We start from the raw sequence: 16,426 nt of genomic DNA, 5'->3' as shown, positions 1-16,426 counted from the left end.
AACTTACCAGCAAAATAAAATGATACCAAATGCAGTGGCTTATGCAGCTCATGGAAAAGGCAAGGGACATGACATACAAAAAGTTCAATGTTTCAGCTGCAAAGAATACAAACATATTGCTACTTGCTGTGTGAGGAAATCTTGCAACTACTGTAAGAAGCCAGGGTATATTATCAAAGAATGTACTATTCATCCCCAGAATCGTCAAGCTAATGCTTATTAGGCCATTGTGGGTCCCTCTATTTCTACTAACTCTGCTATTGTTGGTGACTCATCTGCTCTTACTCCTAAGATGGTCCAATAGATGATTATTTCAGCATTTTCAGTCTTAGGCCTGCAAGGCAACGGTTCACTACCATCCTTATCTTGGCTTGTTGATTCTAGTGCGTCTAATCACATGACTAGTTCTTCTGATACTCTTAGCAATGGTCAGACTTATAATGGATCATCGCATATTCAAATTGCTAATGGTAGTCAATTACCTATTCATGCTATTGGTAATGTTAATTCCACAGTTAGAGTTGCTTTTGTATCTTCTGAGCTTTCCACTAGTCTTATATTAGTATGCCAGTTGGTTGATAACAACTGTGATATTTGTTTTTCTCGTGATGGTTATCTTGTGCGGGATCAGATGTCGGGGAAGATACTCGCGAAGGGCCTAAAGTTGGACGATTGTTTCCTCTGCAATTTTTCCATTCTTACTGTATTTCTTTAGCTTATAACACTGTAAACAATAAGGGTGAAATATGGCACAAACGGTTGGGTCATCCTAACTCTGTTGTTTTATCTCATTTAGTAAACTCTGGTTTGTTGGGCAATCAAGATCAATTTTCATCTCATCTTTCCTTTGATTGCTCCACATGCAAATTAGATAAAAGTAAGTCCCTCTCACTTCCCTCTCATGGTAGTCATACTGAACGGTGTTTTGATTTTATTCATAGTGATGTGTGGGGAATTTCTCCTGTTATTTCACATGCGAATTATAAATACTTTGTTACTTTCATTGATGGTTATATCAAGTATACCTGGATTTATTTTCTACGTTCTAAATTTGAGGCTTTCTTTGTCTTTTAACAATTCCTCGCCTATGTTGAGACTCAATTTTCGTTAGGGATCAGAACTTTAAGGTCTGATTCAAGTGCGAATATATGTCTCATCAGTTTCATGATTTTCTCCAACAAAAAGACATTGTTTCTTGACGCTCTTGTCCTTATACACCTATGCAAAATGGTGTTGTTGAACGAAAAAATAGATATTTGTTGGATGTTGTTCGTACGTTATTGCTTCAATCCTCTGTTCCGCCTAAATTATGGGTCAAAGCCTTGTCTACGACGGTTTATTTAATTAATAGATCGCCTTCTAGGGTCTTGAGTTTTGACACTCCTTACTTCGTCTTTATCATCAGCATCTTCGTTATCTTGATATGCATACTTTTGGTTGTGTTTGTTTTGTTCATTTGCCGTTCCATAAACGTTATAAATTATCTGCTCAATCTGTTAGGTGCGATTTTATGGGTTATAATATTTCACACAAAGGCTATGTCTGCTATAATCCATGCTCTAATAGATTTCATATTTCCCGTCATGTTGTTTTCTTTGAAAATCAGTTGGTCTTTTCTACTCATGTTGAGTCTTTACCTGAGGTATATGTTTTGCCACATTTTGATGACTTGAGTCCTTCCCCTGACTGATTCAAACTTGGACTTGTGTATGAAAGACGACAACCAACTTTGCCCCTTCTTAAGCCTAATCTACCATCTGACCTTGCTCATATTGTCTTTTCTATGGGTGATCCAGACTCCCACACAGTTCCTTGACGTTCAACCTGAGTATCTCGTCCCCTGATCGGTATAGTTTGTCACATACCTCTCCCCATGCTACGTTGTCTTCTATTCCCATTTCGTCAAGTTATTCCTAGGATGTTAAACATGAATGTTGGCGTGAGGCGATGGTTGAAGAGCTTCGGGCTCTCCAGGACAACCACACATGTGATGTTTTTCCTTGTCCTGCTACTGTTAAAGCCATTGGTTGTAAGTGGGTTTACTTGATTAAGATACGGTTGGTTGCACTTGGCAATAGACAATAGTATGGGGTGGACGATGTTGAGAATTTTGCTTTGGTTGCCAAGATTACTACAGTGTGGACTGTCATGTCTGTTGCTGCCTCCTAAGGTTGGCCCCTTCATCAAATGGATGTAAAAAATATCTTTCTTCATGGTGACCTCAAAGAAGATATCTACATGACCATTCCACTTGGATTGCCATCTTCTTCTTCTTTGGATGTCTGTAAGTTGAAATGCTCATTATATGGGTTGAAATAAGCTCCCCGAGCATGTCCTGATACGTGACGATCTGTCACGGGTTGGTGCATGTTTCTTGGTGACTCTTTGATCTCTTGGAAGAGTAAGAAACATGATCGTGTCTCTAAATCTTCCAGTGAATCCGAATACCGTGCGATGTCGGCTGCTTGTTTTGAGATTCTCTGGCTTCATGGGCTTCTAGCTGAGATTGGTTGTGCTCAGTCGGATCCTACTACTCTCCATGCTGACAATACTAGTATCATTCAGATTGCTGCCAATCTCGTCTTTCATGAACGTACAAAACATATTGAGGTGTAATGTCATTCCATTCGGAAAGTCTTGGACTCTCGTTTTATTTCTCTCCCTCATATTTCTATTGACCTCCTGATAACTAATGTATTTACAAAGGCTATGACACGACAACGTCCTCAGTTTCTTGTAGGCAATGATGCTTCTTGACCGACCAACATCAATTTGAGGGGGGATGTCAGCGGGAATGTATTTATATTTGTACAGATTTTTTAATTAGTCCTAGCTTCCTTATTTAGACAGATTTTGTATTTAGTAATAGCTTTCTTATTTAGACTATATTTTGTAGCTGTAAATAGCTTGATTATAGCCTTTTAACATGCACATCAATGCCTATATTATGAAAGGAAATCCTCACAAATGAGGTATTCAATCCAATTTGACAGGGATAAGCTCCGATACCATTTTGTAACGCTCTAATGGAAGGCTTAAGTCACATGGGCTATACTCCAAAAGGACTAGTCGATGATACAATTGAAGCCCTATTTGAACATTATAAAGAGCAAGAATTTCTCCTTCTTATGCAATGTGAGATCCCATACACCATCTATCCTTGTAACTTATTAGAATGAAGTATTGCAGTTGTGCTCTTTGACATTAACTTCGCATTATTAAAATGACATAAATAGCTTGGGCATCATATAAGTAGGCCATTTGCCTGCATGTAATTTTTTTTAAGTAAAACACATTTATTGAATCAAGTAAAAAGGTGCAGCCCAAGTATACATGGAGTATATAAGGGATAACATCTAATTACAAGTTAAGAGCTAGAAAAGGATACAAGAATTTACCTAGATGTAATTGGCTCCAAATAAGGCACCATTGCCCACTTGAAATTGCGCCCTGTATAGTGAAATGAAAAGTTTTTGGGAGACTTTTTCTTGGATTTTTGCAAAATTAGTTCTTTTTTAGGCTTTGAAGAAAGTAGGAAGTCCTAGATATTTAATCATGGATGAGGCTATTTTAAAATTAGAATATGTTTCACTTATCTAGTAGTACGATGCAAGGTATTGTTGCTAAATTGGATTGAAAATTTACTAAAATGAACTTTTTGACCAGACCAAAGAGAATAGCCTTCTAAGCAATTGAGAAAAGTTTGAGCATTTTGGGTTGAACGTTTCCAAAGAGTATAAGATCATCAGCAAATAGAAGATGAGTGAGGGTAGGACCTTATTTGTTAATGCTAATACCGTTTAAGTTTCTTAGATTTTCCTCTCTACAAATAAGCCAAGTAAGTACTTTCGTTCCAATAATAAAAAGGTAATGAGATAATGGGTCACCTTGCCTTAGTCTCTTAGAAGGGTGAAAAAATCCATGAGGTTTCCCATTTATGACCAATGTCAGCAACACTTAAGATAGATTTGCTTACCCAATTGGTCTAGGTATTGAGAAAACCCATATAGTTGAGGATTTTGATAATAAAGCTCCATTCCATAAAGTCAAAGGTTTTTTCATGTCTATTTTGATTGTCATCACACCTTGCTTCCCTCTTTTCTTTTTAAAGTGACAGAACACATCTTGAGCAAGGATGGTAATTTCATAGATCACTCTATGAGGAACAAAATTCGTTTGATGAGGCAAAATGATCTTAGGAAGAAATTATTCGAGCTTGTTTGATAATATTTTTGCAATAATTTTGTAGTAAGCATTTGAAAGGTTTATTGGCCCGAATTGTTGGACAATATTTGGATTACTAGATTTCAGGTTCAAGATAATGTGAGTATGATTCAATTCTTTGAGAAATTCTCCATGAGTGATTTTTTTTTTTACAGCAGCATTGAGATAAGTTTTTATAATATCTCAGTAGTGTTTGTAAAACATACTTGAAAGTAGGTTAGGATTATAAATTCATACATAGTTTGGAAGTGATCTAAAAACATGTTCTATATTTCATTGAAGTTGGATGTCCAATGATGGATGTTAGTCTTCAAACTCTCAATGGAATTCTTGCGTCTTCTCATCGTGGTTGACATATGAAAAAATCTTGTGTTAAGATCTGTGGTTGTCAACTATTGTAAATGAGACTTTTGACACTAGAGAATTTCTTCTCTTTGAAGTTGCTCATTAAGATTTTCTTTTATGTTCTCGTCCTAAAGAATAGAGTTGGGAGTTGGCTTAGAAGATTGAATTTGAGACAGAGATAAAGTCAGATTTTTTTATGTTAGACTGGATGTGGCTGAAACAATTTTTAGTCCAAGACTTTAGTACTCTCTTGACCTCTTTTAGTTTTTTTGATAGAATGAAGTCAGGTGTTCCTGGAAATGAGGTGTCCCAAGCTTTTTGAATCACCATTTGACAGTAGGATATCTTATTCAAAGTTCTTCAAATTTCAATGATTTAAGTATTGTTTTGACCCATCGTATCTAGATATATAGGAGAATATAGGAGCTTCCAGGAAGGTGTTGAAGAGTTGCATTGGGGAAAAGAAGAATCCATTGATGGTTTACCACTCATCTCTAATCTATCTCTAATGTTCCCTAATCCATGCCTATTGTTTGACCATGTGTATTTTGGACTGGAGAACCCCATATCAACCAAACCATTTTCATCCATAAAAGATTTTAGACCACCATGTTGAGAAGAGTTGGAAAAAGGTCTTCCCCATATTTTTCAGATTGACACAAGATAGAGTTAAAATCTCCTATACCTAACATTGGACCTAGATAGGCATTTACAATGGTGTTCAGCTTGTGCCAGAGTTTCCATTTCTTATTGTTTTGTGCAAGACAATAAACAAGATTAAACAACCAAGGATTTTAAAGAGGATTCGAATACACAAAAAGATCCATGCCATTACTATCAATTTGCATAGGTTCTACATCTAGTCCATGTCACCACATAAACAAAAGATCTCTCCATTTACTAGGAGGAGGAGTATTTACAAACTTCAAGAACCTAACCTATTAACAACACCATAAATTTTTACATTAGACAAAAGGATCTCTGATAGAAAGATGGCATTAGGTTGGTAAGTCCTAATGTTAACCCTTAGATTTCTCATTGCTCGGGGTTCGACTATGCCCCACAATTCCATACTAACAACCTATTTCTTAAGTTGATGGCAGGTTATCCCTTACCACTTCCGCTTCATCATAAGAGAAAAGTTTCAAAGTGGGAGTCCGAGACAAGTTACCCAAAAAGGGTTCTTCATGCTTCAGGTAGGGAGAGTAGCAAGGATTTTTTGCACTCCAACTGAGAGTTCGATTTCTTTTGTTACTTGGTGATTGGAAGATTTGGGCAATCTATATTTCCTCATCTACTATTTGATCTAAGTTGTCTACATCCTTGTCAATTTAGTTGACTTGAAATAGTGTGGTCTTCCCTGGATGGTTTGATTCTCATTCTCCTTCTTGAACAAATCCTCTTCGTTTATGGATGTCGATGGTTGAGTCGGATGATATTTTAGTGAGCTTTGATTTTGATGGTTAATTGTTGAATGAATAATCAAGAATATGAGGCTTACTTTAGATTTGGGAGTTTCAATTGATTTAAGCCTTATTGCAAGACAAGTTTTTCCTGATGGGCTGATTAGAAGGGAGATTGGGTGTTTATTGGATATGTTATTTATTGGGCTAGAAATATGATCAAATTGGGTTATGAGTTGCTTGAAGATGTTTGGTTTAGATGGGATAATGCATTGCTCTTTTTCTTGAGGGGGTAGCTTGTTGGGTATTGTGGAGGATGAATGGTTGGGCATTAAAGAAGGTGATGTGGGAAATATTTTTGGCAAAAGAGATATAGAAAAAGAGTGATAGACAATCGTTGGATCTTAAACATTCATTTGAAGGGGCTGGATTTCCTTGGCATGTGTGATAAGGGAATGGGATGTAACATTTTGGAGGTGAGATTGCAAGCCCAATGCTGATGAAGGGAACTAACCGGCGCTGCTTTCTTTAAATTTCTCCTCTATCCTTTGTTTGTTAGCTTTGAAGAACGTCACGTGTCTCTTGGATTTTCTCAGTTTCTACATTGTTCATGCAAGTCTAATTTTCAGGGAAGAGTTGCACCGTAGATATGGATTTTGGAAGATTGCGCCAGGAGAGTTGTTGATGGAGATGGACATGGAAGTTGCCCAATATTTTGGAAGAGTTGCAGACTCATTTTTCTTTGACCATTATTTTTCTTCGCCTTTTTTGGATATATGAAAAAATGGTCCTATGTTTTTAGATGGTTCTTTAATTGTTATATGAGGGAGAGGAATGGTTCTAGTTATGGTTACCATGTCAGACCCTTGGTTGTTAGGCATGATATGTTGGTCTTATGAGTGGTTAAGCCTTCTCATGGCAACATTTTTCACCCTCATTTACGGTCCAAATGTAGGTGCTTCTATTGGTATTGTTAAAATTGGACAAGATTGTTGAATATGGCTTAGACAACCACAATAGTAGTAAAATTCTAATAATCTTTCCTTTTGAAGAAAACACATATTGCGGGTCTACTTGGACTAGGTAAAGGAAAGCCTCTGAGGAGAGGTTTGTCTACATTGATTTCTGCTTGCATTCTTATGAACCTTCTGAGGGTTATTCCAAAACTTGAAATCTGATCAACTTGGATAAGATTACCCATTACATTTCCTATTTTCTCAGCATTCGGATTGGTCATCATTACCAGAGGAAGACCATAAATTTACAGCTAGAATATTGTTATGTTAAGTGCGATTTCTTCAATGCTCAGGCTAGGGGCCATTCATAAATGAGCATATGAAACCCTTTGATACCATGGTCGCTGGGTTAGTACATGATGTTTTTCCTGATGTGTTGGGAATGTGAAAAAAAAGTTGTTGGTATTTAGATCCTCAATTGTGAGACTAATGACAAAGCTCCATACTACCTTCATAGTAGCATGTAAGATATGTTTATTGAGAGTTTTGGATGATATTGTACGTCCAATGCGAGCATGGTTGGAAATATAGGTTGCAACTTTTGTTTCTTGTTCAAGATTTAAATCATTTCAAGTTAAGGCTTCAGCATGGGAGATAATGCTCTCTGGATCTGGTTGAGTAGTCATGGTTTAGATGTGAATGTTTGGTTTGGCAAATAGAGAGAGTAGGGTGGTTGCAAGGAAAGGTAGTTTAGCAAGTAGAGAGAAAAGGTTGGTTGTAGGGAAGGGGAATATTCTACAAATAGGGGTTATGCTCACTAGGGAGTGGGAGAAAACTCATATAGAGAGAGGATTGGCCTGAAAAGTGAAGATATTTTCTAAATCCTCCAGCTTATAAATTAGTTTAGTCTGACGTTTTTAAATCTTTCAATATATCTTATGCCAACCATCACTCTAATTTTGTAGATTTTGTATGTATGTCTCAAAGTGGAGGCCACAACCAAAAGAAAGGGAGTTTGGCATAGTTTATTTCAATGAAAGAGTTGAGAGAACATATTAGGTAAATCTATTATAAACATGAAGCTTAAAACTTTTATGACCAAAGATTGGCAAGTTGGAATGATATTAGTGCTTGCTCTCTAAGTTCATCCTTTGATCCAAACACACGGAGATCAATCCAATTTGCATAACTTATGAGAATGCAAGAAAGAAAGCGCATGAAAAGTATAGCAAAATTCTCCACATTACTAGTCACATCAATAAAGAGAACCCAAAGTGCCTTTTATTTAGGCTAACTTATTCTGAAATACATATCTGTATAAGTTGGCAATGAATAACTAATTTTAAGAGAAGCAATGTATGCATCCTGTTGGGTTGCATGTGGAGCTTAGTTTGTGAGCAGAAAATGCGTAGACAAAAAGTTCACTCGACTGTCGCTTGAGCGAAACTTAACTCATGAGTTTGCTCGAGGTGTGCTCCACAGTGGGCTTGAGCGAAGATCAAGTAGATTTTACACTCAAGGTTCACGTGATGCTAGGCTCGAGCGAAGCACTAACCCTAGTGTTCGCTCGCGCAACGCTCGATTGACCGCTGAGTCAATGTTCAATTGTTTGATTGGTTGTTCGCTTGAGGAGTGCTCAACACTCGCTTGAGCGAAGAACCCTATTTTTCATTTAGGGTTTCCAGAGCCCTTTTTCACTATATATATGTAATGTCTATTCTTTTGTGTGTATGTTCGGCAAATCAAAGTGAACAAAAGAGGCAAAGGTGTGAAAGCATATTGAGAGAGTGAAAAAGCCCTAGAGAGTGAAAGTTGAGATAGTCTGAGTAGAGTGGTACTCTTATAACTCAGTATGTATGATTGTAATCTCATCTAGAATAAAATCCTCTGTAGCTCTTTGGACATAGGCATGTTTCCAAACCACGTTAATTTTGTGTCGTGTGATTGTTTGCTTTTATTTTGTTTGTCATCATTGGTTTCACAACAACTGGTATCAAGTGTCAAGGTTCGGGTATGAGAGAGAACGACGGTTGGAGACGAAATGAAAGCACCTAGGATGGAGAAGTTTGTGGTCACTGACTTCGGGTACTGGAAGATGCAGATAGAGGTTTACCTCTATGGCCCTATAAGAAGAGACTCAATCTTCCACTGTTGGAGAAAAAGTCAGAGAGCATGGGCAATGATGATTGGAACCTGTTAGATTGATAGACTTTAAAGGTTATTCGATTGACATTATCAAGATCGATTGCACATAACGTTATCATGGCAGTTTTGTCAAGTATGTATGAAAAGCCATCGGTAAGTAGGTGCATTTGATGAAGAAGTTGCTCAATTTGAAGATGTCAAAAGGTATGTTCATGGCCCAACATTTAAATGACTTTAATATGATTACAAATCAATTGTCTTCTGTAGAGATTGAGTTTGATGATGAGATCATAACATTGATTTAGTTGGCATCGTTGCCAAATAGTTGGGAAGCCATAAGGATGTCGATGAGTAATTCAGCTAGCAAGATGAAATTGAATTATGATGACGTACGTGATATTATTTTTGCTGAGGAGGTATGTAGAAGAGACTAGTGAGTTCTCAATTGGGCTTGGCCCTGAACGTTGACTATCGAGGCATGAGACATGACAGGTCAAACCCCAAGAACAAGTGCATGAGCAAGATGAGATATGGGCAGCAGATTACTTGCTAGAGTTGTGGCAAGTTGGACCACATCAAGATTGGCTGCCAGAATCAGAAAAGTATGTGAACGTGGTTGCATGTGGAGCCTTGCTTGTGAGTAGAAAAGGCGCAGACAAAAATTTCACTCAACTGTCACTTGACCTGGCGCCCGAGCGAAGCTCAACCAGTAAATTTGCTTGAGGTGCGCTCGACAGTGGGCTCAAGCGAAGATCAGACAGATTGTTCACTCAAAGTTTGCGTGATACTGGGCTTGGGTGAAGCACTAACCCTAGTGTTTACTTGAGCAGCGCTTGACAAACCGCTCGAGCCAATATTCGATTGGTAGTTCGCTCAAAGTGCGCTCACACCCACTCGAGTGAAGAACCCAGTTTTTCTTTTAGGGTCTCTAGAGCCGTTTTTCACTATATATATGTAATGTTCGTTCTTCTATGAGTATATTTAGCAAATTGTAGTGAACAAAAGAGACAAAGATGTGAAAGCATATTGAGAGAATGAAAAAGCCCTAAAGAGTGAAAGTTGAGATTTGTGTGAGTAGAGTGATACTCTTGTAACTCACTATACTCTTATAGCTCACTGTGAGTGATTATAATCTCCTATGAAATAAAACTCTTTGCAGCCTTATAGATGTTGTCGCGTTGATGAACCATGTTAAGTTTGTGTAGTGTGATTGTTTGCTTTTATTTTGTTTCTCATCGTTAGTTTCACAACACATCCAAGTATCAAGTGTGGTTCGATTTCTCAAGTTCTTACTGCTTTAGCTCAGCTGGTTGTAGTTTTATACAACCGACGAAAAGCCGCACTTGTAAAGAATACATGCATACATACATACGCGTGTGTGTATATTCTAACTTTCATTATTTTTTAGAAATTACGTCAAAATATATTTCTAAACCTTCAACTCAAACATATTCTTTTTATGTTACTCATCTTCATTACAAGATCCACAAAAGTTCCATAATTTTTATTTTCAATAATGTCATAAAATTTCAAGAGCAATTTTTTATCAAAATTATTGTATGAAATTGAAGAATATAGGATTTCACACCAAGGCTTGAAATTTAAATAAGAGCTCTAAAACTTAAGTTGATATCTTTTGGAATTTCTATCCAACTCTAAATTAGTAAAAGAATATAAAATCTCACTTTGACAACACAAGATTATAAAAAGATGATGTTCTTTCTAAAAAAAATAACTGAGTTGAGAGTTATGCTATATATTACATTCTTAAAAAGATGATGTTCTTTCTAAAAAAAAATAATTGAGTTGAGAGTTATGCTATATGTTACATTCTGTCTCACTTATATAATATTATATTGATATGAAAAACTTATTAATTATTTTTAGAGTACAAATGACATGGTATTGTCATTTTATCATAAAATTTCCTGTCATTAAAATTATTATATAAGAAAACTTAGATTATATGACTGACATCCATCGCATAAGAAGTAATTATAACATATTCTTACTTCAAATTTACTTAATAGTTATGTTAAAGTTGTGTTTCATACATCTTTAGGTCGGGTTCCAGCAACTTAGGTCTTGGGCCTTTCACCTACACACTTAAGAAAACATAGAGAGTGGGGGGCCTTGGTGGAGGTCAGAGAGTCTTCAATGCTTAAGTCAATATATCTCTTTAATATATCTCTTTTGTAGTTTGTGCGTGAGTTTAGATGAATCAGAGAAAGTTCTTCGTACTTGGGGTCGACTTTTATACTAGGTTTATGGGTGGGGATAGCTTATACCTGGCCTCGGGAAATTCATGTCACTTCAATTGTTCATTTAATTAGAATTCTTTAATGTGGTGTGGCTCATTGAACGTCGTCATTAATGCGACGTAGAATCCGGGGAGTGGCCCCATTAATGCGGCGTGGCTCCCTGACTCACTTTACCCTGCAGACTTTCCTTGTTAAGTCTCTCCATGCTTGCTGTGAGGAGATCAAGGGATCCCTGTATCTCCCGCCCACCTGCCTATGCAGGTTCCCGAGAGTTGGGTGTCATAGAGAGGGTGTCAGAACGACGAGTCCCATCTGTCCCTACTGTCCGCTTTTCCCATGCATGTGTTACTTCATGGACGAGTTTTGCTCATGGGCCGAGTACTCTGTAAAGGCTCACTGTCTCTTTTTAAATGAGGGTCGTTGGGCTTGACCAGATTCTCTCACTCACTCCCCCAGAGATCCTCATGGGCTTGCTATACAAGTTAATAGGGGGAAAACCCCTTACAGTTTCCCTGCCACCTGCCCACCTATTAACCCTTACAGAAAGGTAAGTTTCCGAGCAATTTGGGACTAGACCAGCTCCTACCCACTAACATCATATAAAAGGTAATTGTTGGGTTAGGCTGGCGCTAATCCCACTCTTCCTCATGGTAGAGGTTGGGGTAGGTTGTCGGGTAGTCGAGGGGCGGGACTCACTCTTCATCGCGGGAGGGATAAGATGGCCTTAAGGCACATCTTTCCCTTTAGGGCTCCGTGGAGAGGTAAGTTACCAGACAATTTGAGGCTAGACCTACTCCCGCTTGTTGATGCTCATGAGGAGGGTAAATGTCAGGCAGCCGAGGGCTGGCTCGCTCTCCCCCGTGAGGGGGATAAAGTAGCCTTTAGGCTTAAGTCATCTCTTTGGAGCCTCGTGGGGAGGTAAGTAGTTGGCGATGGAGCTTACATTGTTGGAGTAAGGAATCGAGATAGGCAAGACGTATTTTATTCCTAAAAAGCCACACTTTCATTAATATAGTATACACCGTTGACATGGAAATGTAAATTACAAGTCATAAACTTTTTTAGCAATAAAATTTTCGTAGGTGTTCGATGTTCTAGGGGTGTGGTAGCTCGTTCCCTTGGAAGTCTTAGAGCCAGTAGGAGCCCTAGCAGATGTTGGCGATGACCACGTAGGGGTCTTCCCACTGAGGGCCCAGCTTTTGTTCGTCTCAGGTAGTTGTTCCCGTCTATTTTAGTATGAGATCCCCGATCTTGAATACCTTTGGGCATACCCATTTGTTGAAACATCGTTCCGCTCTTCTTTTGTTGACGAGTATCCTTACTTTTGCTTCAAGCCTAACCTCCTCCAGCAAGTCAAGTTTTTCTTTTAATCGTTTATTGTTGGAGTTGTGCTCGAAATGTTGCACCCTGTAGGTAGGGATCCCAACCTCTACCGGTGGCATCGCCTCATGATTGTAAGTGAGAGTGAAGGGGATTTCTCTTGTCGGGGTCCTTACTGTGATCCAATATGCCCATAAAACTTCAGAAAGTTCCTCCGCCTAGGTGCCATTTATGTCGCTCAATTTCTTTTTGAGTATCTCATCAATGTCTTGTTTGTTGCCTCCACCTGCCCATTGGATTGAGGATGTCCTAAAGACAAGTATCGAAATCTGATCCCCAGTTCCCAACACCAATCTCGGTAGTGGTCAAAGTCGAACTGCCTCCATTATCCGATATGATGACACAGGGAATGCTAAATCTGTAGATGACTTGTCTTCCACAAGAAGCGTGTGATGTTGCTCACCGTGATTGTTGCCAATGCCTCAGCCTTTACCCACTTGGTGAAGTAGTCCATTGCTACTACTACAAATCTTATTTCTCATTTACCTAGAGGGAAGGGGCTTATTAGGTCAATTCCCCACTGGGCGAAGGGCCACAACGAGGTGATTGACATCAATTCTTCTGGTGGGCAATGGGGCACTTTGGAGTATTCTTGACATTTTCTACACTTCCACACGTACTCCTCGGCATCCTAGAGGGCGTGAGGCCAGTAGTATCTCGCTCTCATTACTTTGCCTGCTAGCACCTTTCCCCAAGAGTGGTCGCCACAGATTCCCTCGTGTAATTCTGCTAGCACATATTGAGCTTCTTCAAGTGAGACGCATCTCAGAAGAGGTGTGGAGTATCCTCTTCTATATAGGATCGCCTCGAGCAGAGTGTAACGCGCTACTCTATTCTTGATCTTTTTAGCTTCCCATTTGTTGTCAGGTAGTTCGTTGAGATCTATGGATGTGATTATATCCAACGCTCATTCTGAAGCTCTCAGCTTTACTTCTACCACTTCAATTCCCACAGTGGGTATCATGATGGGTATCTCGACAGTCTTGATCACCATTCACTCTGGTAGGAAAAAATCTTCTTGCTCGGACGCTGCTGGCACTAATTTATCCGCCTTTTGATTCTCGGCTCTCAGCACTTGTTGTATATGAAAGTATCTGAACTGGGCGCGTTCAGCTTCTATCAGCGTTAGATACTTCTTCAATTTTTTGCTCTTCGCAGTAAACTCCCCTCATACTTGATTGACCACTACCTGAGAGTCGGCTCACACCTCTACTTCTTTGACACCCAAAGACCTAGCGATCACCAGACTAGAGAATAATGCCTCGTACTCTGCCTCATTGTTCGTGGTTTTGAATGCCAATTTAATAGCATAATTATGCTCCTCACCTTCGTCTGCAACAATATGCACCCTCACTCCCCCTCTAGCCCGGCTAGACTTGCCATCAATGAAGACTTCCCAGGACTTCATGGGAGGTGCATGTTCGACCAATTCTGGAAAGCCGGAGAATTATGCCACAGAATCTGTCAACATTTGCCCTTTAACAAAATTTTGTGATGTGTACTCGATGTCAAACTTGCTCAGCTCCATGACCCAGTTCGTAAGGCAGCCTGAGGCGTCTGGTCTTTGTAGGATCTTCTTTAGGGGGTCTCGGTGAGGACCTTTACTGGATGAGCCTGGAAATATGGGTGGAGTGTTTGGTGGTCACCACTAAGGCGAATGCAAGCTTCTCTATGCGTGGGTATCTAGCTTCTGCTTTTCGATAAGCTCAGCTAGTGTAGTACACGGGCTTTTAGGTCACACCTTCATCTCGTACCAAGGCTGAGGAAGCCACCTGCGGGGAGATTGATAGGTACAAAACCAAAGTTTCTCCACATTTGGGTTGGCTGAGCAGCGTAGGGCTAGTGAGATATTTCTTGAGAGCCTCAAACGCCTGGTCACACTCGTCATCCCATGCTCGTGCCTTCCGCAATACCTTAAAAAATGGTAGGCACCTTTCGGTGGACCTTGACACCGAATCTGTTGAAGGCTGCTACCCATCTGGTGAGTTTCTGCATTTCATTTTTGCTTCAAGGAAGGGCCATGTGGAGTATGTCTTCCACTTTCTTCGGATTAACTTCTATTCCCCTTTCTAACACCATGAAACTCAGGAATTTCTCAGAGCCTACACCAAAGTCACACTTCGTCTGGTTTACTTCATCTGGTATTGCCTTAATACTGTAAAGGCTTCGCAGAGGTCATCCAGGTGTTGCTCAAGAGTTCCACTCTTGACCAACAAATCGTCCACATAGACCTCAGTTTCTCCCGATCTTATTTAAGTCGGTGAAGTCAACGCACATTCTCCACTTACCACTTTGCTTCTTCACCAACACCACGTTGGATAGCAGGTCTGAGTAATGTGCCTCTAGTATGAAGCCTGGCACGAGTAATTGATCTACTTTTGCGGTGAGGGTGGTGTTTTTCTCAGTGCTAAAATCTCGGCGTTTCTGCCTTACTCCCTTAGCCTTTGGGTTCACGCTTAGGTAGTGTTGCATGATCCCTGGGTAGATTCTAAGCATGTCCTCGTGGCTCCAGGCGAAGACATCCTGGTATATCGATTATCATCCCACTACCAATCCTATTCATGGCTTCCAAACGGCTTAGGTTCAAGGGGATCAACTCCAGTGGTTCATTCGGCTCCACCTTTCTAAACGATTGTTCATCTCGGATCTCTCCATCCATTGTGGTATGTTCAGGCTGGGGCAGGAGAACGTGGTCGTTGCTCAGGGTGTGGACCACATGCACCCTGCCATCCTTCAGCTTCAATTCCTACACGTAATGCTCTCGTGCCAGAACCTACTCTTTTTGAATTTTGCCCACTCCCCGAGATGTCAGGAACTTCATCTTCAAGTGATAGTTCGATGCCACCGCCCTTAGATTGTTGAGGGTAGGTCTGCCGATTATGGTGTTGTATGATGAATGAGCATTTACCACCAATAAATCTACCATGATGGAAGCCGTATAGGGGGCGCTGCTTGCCAAGACAGACCATGTGATGGTTCCGATCAGCTGGACCAAGTCCCTAGAAACCTTTTAGTGGCATGGGAGCTGGTTAGAGTCGGGTGGCATTTATCCCTATCAGGGTAAAGGCTTTCTAGAAGAGGGTCTCTGCACTAGGGCATCATCCTATGGATAGAGGACCCCCTCCTTGTCGTCTTCTCCAAAGGAGATGACGGGGGCCAGTTCGCTTCTCCTGTATTTGGTTGGGCGGTGTTCTATCAAATACACATGTCGATATCTTACTTCCTTGGTGTGCGCCTTCCGACTAGATGAGGTCATGCCCTCGTTGGTGAATCCTCCCGCAATGGTCCTGATTTCCCCCAGCGGCGGTCTTTCCTAATGTGGTGTGCGGGGCCGATCGTGAGGGAGTCCCCACACACCTACCCTTTATCTCGGGCTCCTTTCCCTCTTTGGCCTGTCGGCCCTTTCAACGTTTTTTTCTTGTGATCTCCTACTCTACTCTCACCTTGGTCTCCGAGCAGGAGGATACCGCGACCTCTTTCAAGGAAATGCAATCTTCTATGTTATGAATGTTGGACTAATGGTAGGTGCAATAAGGATGACTAGTGCTCCTATAGCCGTCTTCTTGGGTGGCTTGTCGGTCGTCTTTCTGGATGGTGAGCACCGTCTGGTCAAATAGAAACCCTAGGCCTCTCGTAAGGGCTTCTTCCCTCCTGTTGTCACGTGGTCCTTTCTCCCACTTCTCGCAAGCTTTGCTCTAGGCTGGTGCCTTTC

This window comes from Juglans microcarpa x Juglans regia, chromosome 8D (genome assembly GCF_004785595.1).
Source record: "Juglans microcarpa x Juglans regia isolate MS1-56 chromosome 8D, Jm3101_v1.0, whole genome shotgun sequence".
Classification (NCBI taxonomy): Eukaryota; Viridiplantae; Streptophyta; class Magnoliopsida; order Fagales; family Juglandaceae; genus Juglans; species Juglans microcarpa x Juglans regia.
Note: the sequence above shows the minus strand (reverse complement) of the source record.